Here is a 17,199-nt window from a genome sequence, read left to right on the forward strand (position 1 = left end):
TAGGAAGTTATCTATATTATTTATCTTACCTGGGACAACGATTTATTCAACACTAATGATTTTCTTTTAAGTATATCTGTTTCACTGTGCTCTAGCCATGGAATTAAATCAAATGCTTTCTTAGTGTGTGCAGGAAAGCAGATTATTGAATATACAAAATGGTTTCCTGCTGTCTGAGTGACTGAATAAAATGCATAGTGAGAGAGGGTCATTCACATATTCAGGGACGGATTGGGAGATAAAAGTGGCCCTGGAAAAATTTCTAGAAGTGGCCTTGTGGGTGGCACCAAATCAACTGTAGGTGGGACAATACCAAAGTAGGCGGGATTACTGCTTTAAAATGGAATGTAGGCGGAGTTACACCAACAAAAGGCAGAGCATGTCATAGTAGCTAAACCTAACACATTAAAAAGTGTAGATGGTATTGTGTTGTAGCAGAAGTAGTTAAGAAATTAAAACTGGGGTGACATTTAATCCTGCGCACACTCACTAAATACATTTTAAAGCAATTATAGCTACTTCATGCTATACTCTATTACAGTGGTTCTCAAACTCGGTCCTCAGGACCACAAACAGCTCATGTTATGCAGATAATCATGCATGTGAACAGGTACAGATGGAGAGAACAATACAGCAGGGGATTAACTCCAACTGCCCTGGCTCAATTAATCCTGTTAAAGGCACAGATGAGGAGGGCTCCATCTGTATATTCATTACTCACTAACACATTTCAAAAGTTGAACAGGTGGAGCTAATTATTTCACTTGTGACTCTGCGAGAAGACCTGGAAAAGAAGATGCACTGTTTGTTGTACTGAGGACCGAGTTTGACAACCTGTGCCCTAGGGTACCATGAAAGAAAGTTTGGGAACCACTGTGTTAAGGCAATTTAAAGCGAGAGAGAGACAGTCCTGATGTATAGATGGCTATACCAGCCGGGATGATTAATATGTAACCTTTGCTGGTGTCTTCTCTGCGGTGTTAGGCTCCCCTCTCCCACATTTCTGGTACGGTGTGCAGTGGTGATGGTACAGCTCCTGCTGCATTTGCTCTGCCCGACTCTGCTGCATATTTCCTGGGTGCTGGAATGCACTATGGAGCGCACAGTGGCTTCTTCCGGCGCTCGGGGTCTCCGCAGTCTTAATTTGCTTTTAATAAGGTCACGTACTTAATTTGCAGACCATTATTAGGCGCTGCATTATTAAAACATTATTAGGCACTGCAGTCCTTGTTCCAGCGGCCCTTGTGAACTTCGAGACCCGGTACAGGTGTCTCTTTCAACACCCATGTTGCCGGGCCTGAAAATAGATCATCCCCTCCTTTAGAACTAAATAACCCCCCTCTCTTCAGACAGATCATCTCCCTTAGCGAAGAATAGTCCCCTAGCACAGAATAACAAGTTAGATCATCTCCGCTACAGAATATCCCTAATCATTGCAACCCTACACACACACACACACACACACACACACACACACACACACACACACACACAGGTCAATGCCAACCTACACACACACACACACACACACACACACACGGGTCAATGCCAGCCTACACACACACACACACACACACACACACACACACACACACACACGGGTCAATGCCAGCCTACATACACACACACACACACACACACACTGGTCAATGCCAGCCTACATACACATACACATACACATTGGTCGAAGTGGAAATTTTGAAGTGGGGGTATGAAAAAGTGAAGGTTGCAATTATGTGCGCCCCTTCGGAAAAGGGCCGTGGCCACTCAAAAGGGGACGTCCTTTAGTGTAGTTTACCACACCATAAACCCCTTATACACATTATGCACCCCATAATACTATCATTATGCACCTTATACTATCTAGTACTGGTGCACCTTTCACATTATACCACACAGAATGAGCCGAAATTCACATTATGCCACACAGTATGAGCCGAAATTCACATTATAGCACATGGTAAGAGCCAAAATTCACATTATATCACACAGAATGAGCCGAAATTCACATTATAGCACACGGTATGAGCCGAAAATTCACATTATAGCACACGGTATGAGCCGAAATTCACATATGCCACGTGTTATGATTTACAATTCAGGGACAGGGAGAGTGACAGAGAGGCAGTGACAGAGACAGTGACAGAGAGTGGCAACAAGGACAGTGACAGAGAGTGACAGCAGGGACAGGAAGAGTGACAGGGACATAGGGAAGCAGGGTAAGAGTACATGAGCAGTGGAGGGGGGTGTAGTCTGCGGTGGTGCGGAGTTGTAGGCCCTGGGAAGTGGAGGAGGACATGGGCGGCGGCTATGAGGAGGACATGGGCAGCGGCGGTGGTGTGCAGGATGTGGCCGGAGGCAGCGGTGAGCAGGACGTGGCCGGAGGCGGTAAGGGGAATGGCAAGCTGCAATCGGTGCCGGCATGCGTGATGACGTCATGAGGAGTGACGTACAGCGACCGGCTTCCTGGCTGAGAGACTGTCAGTAAGGGCCCGGCAGCGGCGGAGTCTTCCAGCAGGGGTGGAGGGGGTGGGGTGATGTTTGAGTCAGCAGGGGGGAGGGATGCGATTATAACTGTGCCGCAGCGGATGGAATCTTCTTGTAGGCGGGGGGTGTATGATTTTGAGTCGGCGGGGGTGCGATCGTAACTGTAGTGCCTGGTGCCGGACAGCAAACAGAGCACTGCAGTTACGATAGCACCCCCGCCGACTCAAAATCATACACCCCCGCCTACAAAAAGATTCCTCCTGCCGCGGCACAGTTACGATCAGACCCAACCACCCCCAGCAGGTGCGAGTGCGCCGCGGCCGGGTCCGTGCTGTCTGACAGCGTGGAATGCAACATGCGGGATAGGTCACATTGTAGGTATGCCGCTCCAACCACCTTGTGGTTTACATTACGCAATGCATACATTTAATAAGACTCCCAGATATATTACACCTCACACCTCGTACTCCCAGACATATTACACCTCACACTTTCAAATATTATATAACACCTCATACCTACAAACACATGACATCTCATACCCCCATATATAATATTACACCTCATACCTCCAGACGTAACATTACACCCCATACCTCATATCTAGAATATATCTCTCCTGGCAGCGGCCGCAGCGCTCACAATCAGCCTGGTGATGTGGAGGGGTGGCGGGCCGGCTCTCCTGATAGGCCACTTGAATCTAGCATCAACCCTCCTGATAGCGGCCAATGGCCGCTGCTCCCACAGGCAGCCTGGTGATGCGGAGGGGAGGGGGTGGAGAAGGGCGGGCGGCTCTCCTGATAGCGGCCAGTGGCCGCGTTTCTCACAAGGAGCAGGGTGACGCGAAGGGGGGGCGGGCCGGCTCTCTTGATAGCGGCCGCGGCGCTCAGACTGTAGAAGCAGGTGAAGGGGCGGGGCCATAGAGGGCAGGCGGCCGCACACTATCGGCCCACCGGGATATTTAAACCCCCCACCCCACCCCCCCCGTAGCGGCCATTGCCATCCCGGGCCTGCACATATTCATTGTATATGGGAGGACATGATTGACAAGACCTAATAGTGCATGGAGACATGGACCCCAAGGCTATAACATACAAACATTAAATGGGTATACAGTGGCTTACTATCCAGTGAAATGTGTGGACATTGTGTGTGTGAATGTATGTATGTATATATATATATATATATATATATATAAAGAGAGAGAGAATATTTATGTACATTATTAAAATGAGTGTCCTCTTGCTGGCGTTATGCAGGGCCGTGACTAAATGTATCTATGAAGTGTGTGGCTGCAAGAGATTAGATGTGTGGCTGCACACTACGTAGATCTGCTCAATTGCAATGCTGATTATTATTATTATTATTATTATTATTATTATTATTTTTTTTTTTAAAGTACCAGTAGCTTCATATAGTGTTCAATGTTTTTATGCAGGATCAAATAGCTCATTGATTAGGGTGTTTGATTAGGATTCAACAGGTTATAGGCTTGAATCCTGGGTATGGAAGCATATTGAAATGTGTATTGTAACTGAATAACAACAAACGCTCAGGTTAAGTGAATGAATGTGGTATAAAGAGGATTTGTGTCCAAATTAATTTTCTTGCAAAAAAACAAAAAAGCAAAATAAAAAAAAACCCATCCATAACGCCAAAGCTGTAACTATATATGTCGTAAGGAGCATCATGGCATGGGCAGTACGGATGGTGTAATGCATTACTGCCTCACAGCACTGAGGTCATGGGTTCGATTCCCACCATGGCCCAACTGTGTGGAGTTTGTATATTCTCCCCGTACTTGTGTGGGTTTCCTCTGGGTACTCCGGTTTCCTCCCACAATCCAAAAATATACTGGTAGGTTAATTGGATCCCAACTAAAATTAACCCTAGCGTGAATGTGTGTGCATGTACATGTGGTAGGGAATATAGATTGTAAGCTCCACTGGGGCAGGGACTGATGTGAATGGCCAAATATTCTCTGGTAAGCGCTGCAGAATATGTGTGCGCTATATAAATAACTGGTAGTTAATAATAAATACATAAATGGGCTTTCTCAGGGATGAGTCTTGTCATGCCCCTTCCCCACGAGGCATGCGCCTTATGGGGGTCATTCCGAGTTGTTCGCTCGCAAGCTGCTTTTAGCAGCTTTGCACACGCTAAGCCGCCGCCTACTGGGAGTGAATCTTAGCTTATCAAAATTGCGAACGAAAGATTAGCAGAATTGCGAATAGACACTTCTTAGCAGTTTCTGAGTAGCTCCAGACTTACTCGGCATCTGCGATCAGTTCAGTGCTTGTCGTTCCTGGTTTGACGTCACAAACACACCCAGCGTTCGCCCAGACACTCCTCCGTTTCTCCAGCCACTCCCGCGTTTTTCCCTGAAACGGTAGCGTTTTTTCACACACACCCATAAAACGGCCAGTTTCCGCCCAGAAACACCCACTTCCTGTCAATCACATTACGATCACCAGAACGAAGAAAAAACCTCGTAATGCCGTGAGTAAAATACCTAACTGCATAGCAAATTTACTTGGCGCAGTCGCACTGCGGACATTGCGCATGCGCATTAGCGACTAATCGCTCCGTTGCAAAAAAAAATAACGAGCGAACAACTCGGAATGACCCCCTATGTTCCTATTGAAAAAATGGGGGTGGGGGGCAATTCTCTCTCTGGAGCAGGGCACCAAAAAGTCTAGTTACGGCTCTGGCATTATGGATTTAGGTCTGTGTAGTGGGCACAAGGATGTGCTGGCCTGTATTATAGATTCCTTGTTAGGCATAAGCTGTGTACTGGAATGAATGCTAGCTTGTACTGGACATCAAGATTTACTGTAGGAATTAAGCTATATTGACATTTGACTGCATACTGAACATGGTGATACATATGGAGCTGTGCCCTTTAGATTTTGTTGAATACCAGAAATGGTCTTTAAATAATACATTCTTTAGACCTACACTTGCTTTACATAGCAAGAAGAACATTGCAAAACATGTATTGCTTTGGGGTTTTATTTTCAATATACTGTCAGTTTAACTATAAATTGTCCTGATTTACACAGCACAGTCCCGATTTGGGGTAATTTTGTCCTGTTGGTCAGGCTGTTGGGCGTTATCACCTACTCCTCTCCAATCAGGGACATAGTTGTGTGGGGTGTGTACATTCTCCCTCTGTTTCTATGATTTTGCTATGGGTGCTTTTTCCTCCCACAGTCCAGAAACATACTGGTAGCTAAATAGGCTGCTGATGATAAATCGACCCCCTGGGCCGAATTTAATTAGCAGCAAGTAACCTGGCAAGGGTTGGCTATGGGTCTCCGGCACTTAGAATGCCAGCAGTTAGAAGACTGACACCGGCATCGCGGTGGCCAGGATCCAGACACTATAGTGTAAGTATTCTAATCTTCCCCCTTCCCTCCCCCTAACTCCCCACCCCCACAGCCTAATTCTAACCTCCAGGTTATAGAGTTGGGCATTTTTTCTTTTTTTGTGATTTAATCCTTGCCTCCCCCTGATATTTACATTTGGGATGTCGGCTGCAGGGATTCCGGTGTCGGCATTCTGATAGCTGTCAGGATTCCGGCACCGGTCTTCTGACCGCCGGGATCCGGTACATCGGGATGACAACTACATCCTAGTGCCATATTCTGGGATATTGTCATCATGTGCACTCTTGATATCTGTGCATTTCAGTTATAAACGGCAAGTCGTGGGCAGCATGGCAATGTTGTGTGTTCATTTTGTAGTACTTGACCTATGTGAAGTGCATGAAAGTCATGAAATCATCCTGAAACATTGACATAAAGATACAGGACAGTGTAGAAAGCTGTACTGGAGGCAGTTATCTGGGGTCATATGGTTGATTTCAGCAACTTGTAGAACCAGCTAGTTTATAATAGCAAGTAAAAGTGTCTAGAGTATTTGGAGGAACATTGAAATATCTCTATAGTGATTTTTGTAGAAAAATCACTTGTGACTCCCTTCTGCAAATTAAGAGGTCCATTTGCCGTCAATACACCTCATCATACATGGTGGACAACATTTAGCCCATTTTATGCTTTTTAGAGAAAATTGAATGAACAATGACATTGGCCATATTTTTCGATTTAAAAAAACCCTCTAAATGCATTCTTATTCTATGGGAGGGTATCCCGGGATACTGCTCTACGTCCTGTCATTTTTACATTCAACTAAGGCTTTTTCCCTTACTTCTCAGATAGTCTTGAGGAGCAAACTAAAGGCCGCATTAAATCCTATTGAAACTTTTTTAGTTAAATAGCAAAGAGTAATGGAGGTGGCGTTTAGCCATAGTAAAAATGTTTATTTATTGTCCCTTATTCCTTTATTTTATTTTATTTATTGTCCTTTATTGTTCCTTATATATTGATTGTCCCCCTCTTTCTGATTTTTTGAAGGTAACAGGGACTTAGTACTAATTAAAAAAAGGGGGTAGCCAAGATTGGGAATCTCACTCAGTGCGTGTTGTGCATGATGTATACGCACCTGGCACAACAGTCCGAGTGTGGGTACATCTGTGCGAGATGTGAGCGTATGGCCGCCCTGGAATCCCAGGTAACTGATCTAGAGCGGACCGTTACGCGACTGTGGAGCATTCACAATCTCGAGCAAAGTTTAGATAGAACGGTGGAGGAGTTGCAGGGGGGAACACGGGTAGATGAGGATGATCAGGTAGACAGCTGGGTCACAGTTAGAAGGAAGAAGAAGAGGGGAAGGGGAAGACAGGACATCTTCGATTTGCCAAAGCCCAATAAATTTGCCTGATTGGACGAAGATTCTGGGGATAGCAGTGAAAAATGACGGAACCGGAGGAGACAGTTCCCTCTAGCAACCAGAGGAGCGCTCCCCCCCGGTACAGATGGGAAAAAGTCAGTGAGGTACCTAGTCAGATTGTTGTGGTAGGGGATTCTATAATCAGGAGGACAGAACTGATGTGCTCGGGTACGGCACACCGCTGACTGGGTAGATAGATTATTGGGAGGGGCTGGTAAAGACCTGGCGGTCTTGGTGCATGTTGGCACCAATGAAAAGTTAGTGGTAGGTGGGATGTCCTTAAGAAAGACTATAGGGAATTAGGCAAGAAACTTAAGGCAAGGACATCTAGGGTAATATTCTCCGAAATATTACCAGTGCCACGCACTAGCCCAGGGAGGCAGAGGGAGATTAGGGAGGTAAATGTGTGGCTTAGAGACTGGTGTAGGAAGGAGGGGTTTGTGTTCTTGGAACACTGGGCGGACTTCTCAGTCAGGCGCCATCTTTTTTGTCGCGATAGATTGCACCTGAATGAGGAGGGGGCTGCGGTGCTGGGGGGCAGGATGGTTAGAAGGTTGGAGGAGCTTTTAAATTAGGAGCCTGGAGGGAGGGTTTATCTAGAAGCTGCGGGTTGATCAGGGAGAACAGTAAGGATGGGGGTAGTGAACAATTTGGGGTTGGAGAAGGGGGGAGCGTAAGATCAGACGGCAAGGGTATTTGCATGGGTATTGACACCGGAAACACTGACACAGGTATTGCCCAAGACATTCCCAATTTATTACCTAATGACGAATATGGCTCAGCAATACGGTATATAGAAAATAATGTGCATAACATAAGGGAGGATACTAACATCGGGGGGGGGGTTACAAAGTCTTATTAGGTCAAATAAAGATAGTAGTGAGGAAGGCTGTATTATGTATAATGGGGGTGGAAAGGGAGGGAGGAGAAAAACAATCAGTAAGGGTAATTCTAAAAAGGCGCTTGTAAATATAGATAAGATACCATTAAAACAAATGGGCATGGGAGATGCTAAGCTAAGATGTATGCTTGCGCACGGGTAAAATGGGGGTTTTGGAATGGCTTGTCTCAAAGTCTCAGTATGATATTATAGGTATTACGGAAACATGGTGGGACGAATCTCACAACTGGGTTGCGAATTTGGAGGAATATTCTCTTTTCAGGAGGGACACGGTTACCAAAAGAGGAGAAGGAGTATGTCTCTTTGTTAAATCATCTCTAAAACCAAACTTAATAGAGGGTATTTTTCGAGGGGGCAGGAGATAACGTGGAGTCGCTATGGGTTGAGATTACAAGTGGGGGCACAGAGGCAAATAAACTAGTCATTGGCACGTGCTACAAGCAACCGGATATTAGTGTACACGACGAGGAATAACTATTACACCAAATTGAAAAAGCTGCGGGAATGGGGGACATCCTAGTGTTAGGGAATTTTAACTATCCTGATATAAATTGGAGTAGCGATTCATGTGTAAAATCTAGGAGCAGCAGGTTCTTAAATACATTAAAGGATCAATGCTTGACTCAATTAGTCGAGGACCCAACTAGAGGTAAAACTATTCTGGACCTAGTTATTACCAATAATGTGGACATTATATCAAACACTAAAGTTGGGCAGACCTTGGGAAATAGTGACCACTATATGCTCACATTCGACATCAGTTTCAAGAAACATAGCTATAAGGGAACAACTAAAACATTTAACTTTAGAAAAGCTAATTTCAATATGCTGAGACAGGCATTAAACAACATTGACTGGGAAGTTTATTTCATGGTAAAGACACAACAGAAATGTGGGATGCTTTAAAAGGGTTGCTTGATAGCAATATTTACAAATTCATTTAAATGAGCAGTAAACCCAGGAGTACTAAAAATAAACCAATGTGGCTTAAAAAGGAGGTCAAAGAAACAATGGCTAAAAAGAGGTGTGCTTTCAAAACATTTAAATCTTATGGAGGGGAGGAGTCATTCCAGCATTACAAGGAATGCAATAAAAAAATGCAAAAAATTAATAAGGGCAGCTAAAATTGTAAATGAAAAGCAAATCGCTATAGAGAGTAAAAGCAATCCTCAAAAGTTTTATAAATACATAAACAGTAAAATATTAAAGAATGAGAACGTAGGCCCAGTAAAAGATGAATTGGGAGTGTTTATAAACGATCATAAAATAAAAGCGTAAATACTGAACAATTTTTTTCCCTCCGTATTCACCAGGGAGGATCAGTCAGTGAGAGTAGTGCATAACGATAGAGGAGGTAATGACTCTTGGCTAGATGCTTGTTTTAGTGAGAAAGTTGTCCTGGAGAGACTAAGCAAAATAAAGATTAATAAATCACCAGGCCAGATGGTCTTCATCCGAGGGTTATTATGGAGCTTAGGTCACAGCTAGCAAAACCCCTATACTTGATTTTACATAGTTCAATCAGTTCAGGCAGGGTACCTAAGGATTGGCACATTGTGGAGGTAGTGCCTTTATTTAAAAAGTGAACTCAAAATAATCCTGGTAACCATAGACCATTTAGCTTAACCTCTATAGTGGGTAAAATATTGAAAGGTATCTTGAGGGATAGCATAGAGGATTATCTGCAGGTTAATAAAATTATTAGCAAAAATCAGCATGGGTTTGTAAGGGACAGATCATGTCAAACTAACTTAATTAGTTTCTACAAGGAAGTGAGCGAGAATCTTGATCAGGGAAAAGCAGTGGATGTGGTGTATTTAGATTTTCCAAAAGCCTTCGATACAGTGCCTGACAGGAGACTGATCATCTAATTAAGGGAACTTGGTCTAGGATATACTATTTGTACATGGATAGGTAATTGGCTGGATAACAGAGTACAACGAGTAGTGGTCCAAGGGATGTTCTCCAGCTGGGCACCAGCAGTCAGCGGAATACCACAAGGGTCCGTACTTGGCCCGCTACTGTTCAATATATTTATCAACGATCTAGGAATAGGCCTAGAAAGCACAGTGTCAATCTTTGCGGATGATACTAAGCTGTATAAGGTAATTAATTCAGATGGCGATGTGGAGTCTCTACAAAATGACTTATTTAAACTTGAATCCTGGGCATCTAAATGGGGAATGAGGTTCAATATAGAAAAATGCAAAATTATGCATTTTGGAACAAAAAACACACAAGCATCGTACACTCTAAATGGGGAAATTATAGGGGTAACTGGTGGAAAAAGATTTGGGGGTGCTCATAGATAATAGGCTTAATAACAGTACACAATGTCAAAATGCTGCAAAAAAGGCAAGTAAAGTGCTTGCATGCATACAATGGGGAATTGAGACAAGGGACTCGGATGTAATCCTGCCACTGTACAAATCATTGGTACGTCCGCACCTGGAATATTGTGTTCAATTTTGGGCACCATATTATAAAAAAGATAACGGGGAACTAGAAGGAGTTCAAAGGCGGTCTACTAAATTGATTAAAGGACTAGAGACACTGGAGTACAAGGAAAGGCTTGCTAAGTTAAATATGTATACACTAGAAAAGCGGCGACTAATAGGTGACATTAATAATAATAATATGTAAAGGGTCATTACAAGGAGTTAGCTGGGGATTTGTTTATTAAAAGAACTCTGTATAGGACACGCGGGCACTCGCTGAGGCTAGAGGAGAGAAAATTCCGTACACAACATAGGAAAGGGTTCTTCACGGTAAGGGCAATAAAAATTTGGAACTCCCTGCTGGAGAAGGTAATAATGGCAGACACTGTAAATGCATTTAAAAACGGATTGGACAAATTTCTGACTGGAAAAGTATCCAGGGTTATAGCATTTAACATAGTGACATTAATCTGGGAGTGGTAAGAATCATTGTTGTGAATTGGTACTAAGCCATTACTTCAGCAGGTACATTATAATATGAACAGCTTATCACAAAACACAGGTTGAACCCAATGGGCATTTTGCCTCTTTTCAACCTCACTAACTATGTAACTATTGTAGTGCAACCTAGTTTGTGGCTAATTGAATCTGCCCCATATGTGTTTGTAATAAAATAAATAGACTGTAATTATTTTTTGTAAACACAATACTGTTCTTGATTCTATGTCTTTTAAAGCACATAATGAGTAATGTCCAGGGGGAAATTGTTGAGGAACTTGATAAATGAAGTGGTATACTGACATAGGAGGCACATCGATATAAATTAAACCTCTGTTTTACCTGGATGACACAAACAATATTAATTTGTGGGTCAGAGCACCAGGTGCTTCTAAGTACAACAGTCTGCTGCAAATGAAAGGAAAGATGATGTAAAGGCTTCATAGATTGATACATAGATCAGAGATAGCCCCACATATAAGAAACTCTAATTACAACAGACTACCTTTAGCAGGAACAGAAGAGCAACCTTCAAGAAAGTGACATAAATGATGTATGCCCTGTGCACACAGTCACATGGGACTGCTTTATATATGGAAACCACCTGCTCAAATTTATGGTTAATTTAATGTTTTTGAAGAAAATAGAGACCCATGACATACAGCGATTTGCAGTTAATTGCACATTCTTATCATTGAATTGTAGCTAAATGTAGGAAATTACCATTAATTCCAGCAACAAAATGCAATGGTTGAAAATGCAGTAGTTTTATAGTCTGTTATAATCACATTATTGCAGGGCAAATACATGTTTTTATGTGTAGTAATCATTTCTCCCATAATTTTTTACAGCTTTAACTTATTTATCACTTTATACTATAATGCTTCTCCACTTCTCAATTAAAGCACACACTTGTATGCCGTTGTCATTTACGGACAGATGTATATTGGAGTCATGTTGGCTTCCACGCCGTTCCTGCAGATAGACATTTGTGCTCGTCTGTACCAAGACTGTATTATTACCATCTTATCCATAATTATTACCCTTTATATAGCACCAATATATTCTGCAGCAGTGTACAATCATTACATTTATACTGCAGTTTATACACAGATGGGATGGACTGGGCCATTGCTGATCAGCGCACAAATCACACCCAGTGAACAATTTAAATCAGTATCGAGTGATATAGTGAAAAATATGTACCCCACCTTAGTAAATATAAGGTATAAGCGCTTCCATTTATTTTTTAGATATTTAAAATCTTCTGTGGTACAAGTGCATATTTACAGTTATGGGATATTTATAATATTGAAGTCAACAGCTGTATTTTATACTTGTAAATTAAACCATACTGTTTCATTTAAAGTTTTACTATAGTTATCTAGGAGGATATATGTATTATACTGTGTTTTTATATTGTCTACGTACTGCGCAGCACTTTAGTTTACAGAATATATTTTTTCATTTCTCCATTGTAGCTTACAGTCTACATTCTCTACCACATCAGCTCTAGGAAATCTGTGCAAGCACAGGGAAATCCTACAAACTTGAGCCTGTGGCTAACTGCTGTGGCCCTGTGCTTCCGCTTATGATGTTGTTCCTTTCACAGAGCATAAGTACTAAGCAAAATGTGTCTGTAGCATAAAGAAATGAGTAACATTTACCTGTTGACCTCTGGAGCCACTGAAATATAAAGTAACCCTTTTATCACTTGTGTGCACATGTGCTAACCACGTCAGGCAAATGATTCACTGACAACTGACGTTTGTAATTGATGAATGATGTCCATTTCATTAAAATTGTCCACTTGTCCGTGCTTGTTCTCCAATGTGTGGAATTTCTCTGACACATAAACAACGTCACTTGGGCATTTATTTCTCTATCCAACGCATTATTCTGATAAGACTGAGGCCTGCAGAGCATGTGACAGTGGAGAGATTACTCTGGTAATATTTTTTGAGACCATATGGAGCCGCTTAGATAATGCACCTATAAGCCAATAATATAATCTCACCTTGAAGAAGTAAACCTACATTTTCAGTACATATTTCCAAATGCAGCGAAAGAAAAAAAAACTATTTCTAAATTGAATTCTATTTTGCATATGTGCACAATGCAGTTGTAGCTGCTGTTCATGAATTCTTCCCATCTTGTGTGAAAGTAGCTGTACATTACAGCTTATATCTCCATATTCTGCAGACTCTTTACAGGGTCTCATCAGTCTTCTCTCTCAGATCTTCATCTGACAGGAGTATGGATTATCGTTACTTATAGGCATAGGATTACAGTATATTTCAGACAGAAAAGTTATCCCAAAAACTAGAGATGAGCGGGTTCTAGTTTTACTCGGTTCTCAAAATGGCATCTTATTGGCTATGCAAAACAAGAGATATCGGTGAGCCAATAAGATGCCATTTTGAGAACCGAGTAAATCAGAGTAAAACCAAACCCACACATCTCTACCAAAAGCATGGGGTATCGCACATTGGCCCTCATTCCGAGTTGTTCGATCGCTAGCTGCTTTTAGCAGCATTGCACACGCTAAGCCGCCGCCCTCTGGGAGTGTATCTGAGTTTAGCAGAATTGCGAACGAAAGATTAGCAGAATTGTGAATAGAAATTTCTTAGCAGTTTCTGAGTAGCTCCAGACTTACTCAGCCATTGCGATCAGTTCAGTCAGTTTCGTTCCTGGTTTGACGTCACACACACGCCCAGCGTTCGCCCAGACACTCCCCAGTTTCTTCAGACACTCCCGCGTTTTTCCCAGAAACGCCAGCGTTTTTTCGCACACGCCCAGAAAACGGCCAGTTTCCGCCCAGAAACACCCACTTCCTGTCAATCACAGTACGATCACCAGAACGATGAAAAATCCTCGTTATGCCGTGAGTAAAATACCTAACTTTTGTGTAAAATAACTAAGCGCATGCGCTCTGCGACCCTTGCGCATGCGCAGTAAGCGACTAATCACAATATAGCGAAAATCGGCAACGAGCGAACAACTCGGAATGACCCCCATAGTGCATTAAGGACCTTATTCAGGAAGGATTGCAATTTCTGCTAAAAAGCAATTGCTGCAATCAAACAGTTTCCGCCCAGAAATAGAGAAAAAATGCCCATTGCAGAAATTGCAAATGTATCGCAATATGCGGGCTGATTGCAAAACCATACGCAATTTCCAGAACATCGAAGATATTTCCTGTCTGCGCCAGGCAAGGTCATTCACAATGCTTGCGACACAAGGCTGGAAGTGGTCATCGCTGACGTTGGAGGCCCTCCTTAAAAAAATTAAAGAAAAAAAATTGTTAAAAGTGGAACTACACATACGTGTACCAGAATATAGAATATATAAATATATATATAAATATATATATATATATATATATATAGTTGTGAATGGGCACTCGCTTGTCCAAAAGGAGACATTTTGATTGTAGCAAGAAAAAATAGTCCTTTAATTACTTACAGACCATGTTTAAAGTGCAAAGTATAGTCAACATGACGTTTCGGTCCGCAAAGGACCATCATCAGGACCAGCAGCAGTGCATCCTATCACCAGAACAGCCAGAGAGCAGACTGAAGCACCATCACCAGCAGCAGCACACACATAAATACCCCAAAGCATTACCCAGAATTCCCTGCCAGAAAAATGTTGTATCCTGGGAAATTAAATATGCACTATAGCCAAAAAAACAACCTTACAACAAAGATAATCACATACCACCGCTATTTCTAATACTAGCACCAATGCGCTGTGGCACAAAAAATAAAGCAGCCCTTAATATTAAAGTTGAACAATAACTTCAACTAAAGTCCTAAACAACATAAAGCACATCATTATGCAGGATAGAAAAGAAAATATATTTCTTCAAAAATATTCATTAAAAAAAATATATTATATGGATTTATATGCATTCAATCCACGTGGAGAAACTGTATAGAGTACATAAATCCATCTTGCTTCTCTCCTCTTGTTCAACTTTATCAGAGGTGACCAGTGTGATTTATATTCTTTTTATGTATGTGTTTTTGAAATTTTATATTTGTGTATGTATCTGCATAACTTGTGATGTTAATATTGGTATATTGGCACTTGGGTTATTTTCTCACGCATTGAATACCCCAGGTGGTCCCTGATTTCCGTGTTAGTTTGATATATTTTTTTATTATTTTTTGACCATTAGTAGTAATGATGTTGTGTTTCTGATATATCTAGTGATGTTTTTTCTGTTTATTTGTGTGTTTTTTTTCTAATGGTCTATACATTGCTATGTATATATTTATTGCTGCAGCGGTGACTTTACCCGTTACTTCCGGGTTGCCGCACACTACACAGTGGTGGACCGCATGACGCTTACGGTTACATCATATGCGTTCCACAGCCTGGACACTTCCGGAAGTGCTGTCTTCCGGCTTTAGACAGCGGGTGGTCTGTGGCGCTGTTATTTGTATTATTAAGGGCTGCTTTATTGTTTGTGACACAGCGCATTAGCGCTAGCATGAGGAATAGTGCTGGTATGTGATTATCTTTGTTGTAAGGTTGTTTTTTGGCTGTAGTACATATTTAATTTCCCAGTTTGCAACATTTTTCTGGCAGGGAATTCTGGGTAGTGCTTTTGGGTATCTATATGTGTGCTGCTGGTGATGGTGCTTCAGTCTGCTCTCTGGCTGCTTCGGTGATAGGATGCACTGCTGCTGGTCCTGATGATGGTCCTTTGTGGACTGAAACGTCACGTTGACTATACTTTGCACTTTAAACATGGTGTGTAAGTAATTAAAGGACTATGGGGGTAAATCAGAGTTGATCGCAGCAGCAATTTTGTTAGCAGTTGGGCAAAACCATGTGCACTGCAGGGGGGACAGATACAACATGTGCAGAGAGAGTTAGATTTGGGTGGGGTGTGTTCAAACTGAAATCTAAATTTGCTGTGTAAAAATAAAGCAGCCAGTATTTACTCTGCACAGAAACAATATCACTCACCCAAATGTAAATCTCCCTGCACATGTTATATCTGCCCCACCTGCAGTGCACATGGTTTTGAACAACTGCTAACAAAGTTGCTGCTATGATCAGGTCTGAATTACCCCCCCCAAGTGAGTGCCTATTCACAACTATTGTATATTCGATCCATTGGATTTTACCACACCGCTGCTAACTGAGATTTTATGTGTGCGACCATTTCAAACTGTTTATATGTATATGTGTGTATGTGTATATATATATATATGTATATATATATATATATATAATATATACATGCATACATACATACATACATACATACATACATACATACAGTACTGTGCAAAAGTATTAGGCATGAGTGGAAAAATGCTGCAATTGTTATCACTTAACAAAATGCATAAAATGAACAGCAAGTGAATGGACAAATCTAAATCAATATTTGTTGTGACCACCCTTTGCCTTCAAGTCGGCATCAATTTTTCTGGGTACACTTGCACTCAGTTTTTGAAGGAACTCGGCAGGGGGGTTGTTCCAAACATTTTGAACCACTAACCACAGATCTGTGGATGTAGGCTTTCTCAAATCCTACAGCATCACAGGACTACAACATCCAAAACAGTCCTTAAAGGAATCTGACTAGTAGCCAACCTCCAGCAGCTATCTAACCCTCACATCATGTAGCCTAACAGTAACCCAGTCCTAAGTACTGAATATGAACGTGCTCTGTCATCATTTCAGCAATGCCAACATAGTAACTGTGACAGCATGTTTCAATAACCTGAAAACTTCCCTCACTGAAGACATGGGCCTCTCCGTAACATCCAAGAAGTGATTTGTTTCAGTGACTGCTCTGTAAGATCACTGTCAAGGTCCAGCAACAAACCAATAAAAAGAGCATACCTTTCAACTATCTTCAGGACCAGATTGGGACCTTTGTGCGCACTGGTGGCCTGTGCCCAAAAAAGCTGACATGGCTTTGCAGGAAACGCTGCACCCACGGGTCGCACATCCGGAGCTGCTGGGAATGCTCCCAGTCCCTCTCTCCAGTGAACAGACGCTGCACACACGTGCACAACATCTATTCACTGCTTGTCCTGATTAGCAGAGCAGTTGGTAAAA

At 42.2% G+C, this 17,199-nt stretch overlaps 1 protein-coding gene across 6 annotated transcripts in view; it reads left to right on the forward strand.

Annotated features, from left to right (window-relative positions):
• Positions 1–17,199, forward strand: part of RHBDD1 (rhomboid domain containing 1) — a 292,572-nt gene that overhangs the window by 173,839 nt on the left and 101,534 nt on the right. The window lies entirely within an intron of this gene.

The sequence above is a fragment of the Pseudophryne corroboree genome, chromosome 4, assembly GCF_028390025.1.
Source record: "Pseudophryne corroboree isolate aPseCor3 chromosome 4, aPseCor3.hap2, whole genome shotgun sequence".
NCBI classification, from domain to species: Eukaryota; Metazoa; Chordata; class Amphibia; order Anura; family Myobatrachidae; genus Pseudophryne; species Pseudophryne corroboree.